This window comes from Chinchilla lanigera, unplaced genomic scaffold (assembly GCF_000276665.1).
Source record: "Chinchilla lanigera isolate Chin_1 unplaced genomic scaffold, ChiLan1.0 scaffold00038, whole genome shotgun sequence".
Taxonomy (NCBI): Eukaryota; Metazoa; Chordata; class Mammalia; order Rodentia; family Chinchillidae; genus Chinchilla; species Chinchilla lanigera.
Genome location: NW_004955439.1, coordinates 7,237,028 through 7,241,116, shown reverse-complemented (window position 1 = coordinate 7,241,116; position 4,089 = coordinate 7,237,028).

Here is a 4,089-nt window from a genome sequence, read left to right as displayed (position 1 = left end):
TTGAGTGTGCCAACAGCTAACATCTCTATTCTGGGTCTAAAATTTCCCTGCATAAACACTTTCACTGAAACAAGTTCCGGTCTCCTATGCCCAGCAAAATAACACAAAAACTTTAAGATAAAATAATCTTGGCAAACCTGTTTAGTTCCAGTATATTTTCTCAGTAAGGGAAATCCCACTCTTAAAATTAAAAAATCAGTGAGAAAAAATAAAGCTTTAAGGTATAATGAATTTTGCTAACCTTTATTCCCCTATGGTAAGATAGAGCAATGTGGCTAAAAGAACAGGCCTGGTATAAATAGAAAAGCATTTTGGCATACATGCTTCTACCCAGAAGTTTCATATGTTAGCTAACAATATTGAGTCCAGTCTGGCTTTCTGTCTTCCTGTTAACTTGATTTCAGTGAAAGGGTTTGGGCAGGAAAATTTTTGCCTAAAAAACTCTGCCTCGGGAATCTTGTCCAGTTACGAAGACAAAGGTGAAGCTATATGGAGGCAAAAATCTTTTAATTCCCTAAGAAATCCTTTATACTTCCAGTCACCACAGATGTTTCACCTTTAAGTGACCCTGTAGGGCCCTCAGAATCTTCCCGTCCTCTGCACGTGGCATCTGTGCTTCCGAGGGCACAGCCTGAAATAGACGGCTGCTCCCACACCTTTCTCATGTTGAACTTTTGACTCAAAATTCCTCCAGCATGATTTGTTTTAGGCCCAAAGATATACGCAGGTGAAACTCATTTTGGTATTCACTTTACTTACCATGGGCATGACGAAGCCTGCTGGTTTGTCCCCGAGAAGCCCCGTTTATTCCTGTCATCTGGTGCAGTGACTAACAGGGCCTCTTTTACTTCTGGAAGTGTTCCTTCACAAACAAGAAATTGTAGTCACCATACTTTTTTTTCTTTTTTTTCTGGTACTGGGAATGAACCCAGTCATTTCGCACGAAGCTATATCCCTGGTCCTTTTAAAATTTCTTATTTCCAGACAGGGTCTTGCTAAGTCACTAAGTTGCACAGGCTGGCCTTAAACTATGATTCTCCTGCCTCAAGCTCCCAGAGTGCTCCACTTATAGGTATGTGCTACCACACCTGGCTTCCATACTTGTAACTAGTGAAATCAGATGAAGACAGCATGACTGACAGTCACATAAAATGACCTGTACAACACATTACAATGTGAATGACTAGCTAGCTGGGTGCCACAGAGAGGCTGAGACAAGAGGATCGAAAGTTTGAGGCTAGTCTAGGCAACATAGTGAAACCCTGTATCAAAATAAAATTTTAAAAGTTCTAGGGATACAGCTCAATGGTAGATCACTTGGCTAGCATATGTGAGGCCTTGGCTTCATTTTCTAGTACTGGCAAACACACACACAGACGTATACACTTGAATGATTTACGAAGGAGACAGGGAGAAAGTAGAACTTGTAGATGCATGTCCCTGTAAGCATAGGAATAACCAAGGTTAATTTACCAACTCTAAAGTAAAAGGCAGGTAAACAGCTTTCTGTCTACTTGAGGAAGATTGGTGCCCTGTGGGTGATACACTCAAAAGACGTTAACCTAAGAGTTAGACGCTCATTTCAACAAACATTTGTTGCGGGACTGCCAGATCCCTGGTGTGACAGGGAGTGATGGGGATGCAAAAGTTGACAAGGAAGACATGATCCTGTCCTTCTGGAGCCAACTGCATCATCCAAATTTGGCTGTGTGTCCAACCCACACAAATAGGCCTTGTGAAACTTCCCCTGTAGTTTATAAACGGAAGACCTAGCAGGCTCTATAACCACAGCATGCAGACTATGTTATATTTTCTCCAACACGCCTCTTTACTGGGTCACAGCTGTGAGGGGTTGAGATGCTCTGAAAGAGCTGCGCATCTGTAGTGCCTGATAACTGCTCCACGTGTATTGTATCAGTGCCTTTAGAGAGACTCAGATAAGTGAGACAAGCCCTTGAGAACAAAACAAACGGTGCTTTGCTTCCAGGACTATTTGAATAATTAGACACTGGTAAGAAAACTTGATTTATTTAAAGTTACTTCTACTAGGCCTTCAGTTATATATAAACACAACCAGTAAAACTCAAAAAGTAGAAGAGCCTCCTACGTAGTCAGATTGGTTTAGGGACAGCAGATAGGAAAAAGGGTAGGCCAAGTATCTCAGGTTTGGGGTGCCCAAGAGGTCTTGGCCACGCAATCAGCAAAGGCACAGACCACAACCAGGCCCGGAGGGGCATAAGGCCGTGAGTAGTGGCAGGTTGCGTGTGTGTGTGTGTGTGTGTGTGAGTGAGCACCCCTAGGTGTGTACATATGTTTATAAGCAGGTGCAAGGCAGGGTCAGGTGGCCAGCCGCCTCCTGGGAGCATGAGTGCAGGCAGGAAATCCACGCCACTGTGCTGAGCTCAAGCTCATCGCAGACACAGTTCTAAGAATCTTGCCTGTTTCTTCCTGTTGGCCACAATAATAACAGAGGTAGAGGTGGGAAGGAGCCCTGGTAGAGAGAGAGATGTGAGCATCTAGTCCCGCAACTAGGCTGACACGCAGCTTAGGTAGAGCTGACAGCAGCCAGCCTTAAGAGCTGGGAGCACTTGCTGCATTGTGCATTAAGAAAACTCCTCTAACAAAGCACAAGCTACAGAGCTCATATCTAACTGACCGGTTCGATTTAGGTTCCAGGTGTCATCATAGTGCTGATAAATCATCTTCCATACAACATCCTGTCTCTCCACAGTACAGATAACTAAAATTGAATGCATATTGTAGACAAATCGTCTTAATTTCCAGGTTTTTATGACTGATTTCCTGGTTCATTTTTCAAGGGACTAGCCTTTCTAATTTTAGGACTCTGAAGGATGAGGTTGTGGCCTTCACTTTGTGTTGCTGATGGAGAACACCAAGTACCATTATTTTTCCCCTCAGCACCAAGTGGCTTTCTGAATGTGCGCTGCTTAGTTGTCTGTTTCAGACAGTTGTCTGTTTCATTTGAAAACACTGGAGTTCCTCCAGTATAATTAAGAAAGTTTATTTTGTGTTGAATAAAACAGTAGCAAGCCTGCTTTACTTAAAACTAAGTGCGTAGATCGTTTCATGTAAAACAGCTGGTAGGACCTCATGGGAAAAGCTTGGGCCTTGGAGGTTGATCTGATTCAAATGCAAATACAGCATCTGCAGCAGACCAGTGTGGTGGCTTCATGAACTTACCTGATCGTCTGAGCCCCATCTCCTGAGTGAGGCAGGAATGCTCACAGCGGTGCTTCTCCAGGGCTGTTTCGAGATGGCATCAGATAGCACATGTCGCATCTTAGCATGGTGCCAGCACCAGCTACACTGAGTACCCATGAGTGTTATTTTACTTGGATGTTCCTTCTAAAGGACTGATGCACTGTAGATTCACCCATCATTTTCAGTAACATTGCATGACCCCTCTTCCTGTCTGCGTCCCTGCTTACAGTGCTACCCTGCAACTGTTCACAGCTGCTGCCGGTCCACTCGCTGGTCTTGACTTGAAAAAAGAATACCTGTTGTTTAAGTTGCTCAGTGGTTTTGCATGTTTTGTTTTGTTTTGTTTTGTTTTGTTCTGTTCTGTTTTGTTCTGTGATGCGTCCCCCTGTGTTGCCTGGGCTGGTCTCAAACCCATGCTTTCCCAGTCCTCTCATCTTATCCTCCCGAGTAGCTGGGGTCACGAGCATGTGCTGCTACACTGGGTGAGAATCGCCGTGATGCCCATGAACCCGGGGATCTCAGCGCACAGGGAAAGCCATGATCTATTCAGTAGCGATTATGGTTGATAAGGAAAATGTATTTTGACCTTACCTGCTAAAGGAAAGGGGCTTGTTCAAAGATGAAATACACTACAGCAGGCTCCAGTTTTTCCTGAAAGATTATTGCTGCCCTTCAGTAACCCTGTCTGGAAGCGATCTTTTCCCCCTTAGGTCTTAAATAGCTCTAGACTATAATTATTTAGATGGATATTTCATTTTTCATTTTGTGGCAGCCTTAGAGTGTATATGTATATATTGAGTATATATAGAATACTGTATAGTCAATATGTTTGTTTTATGTATATAGTATATATTGTGTATATTTTTA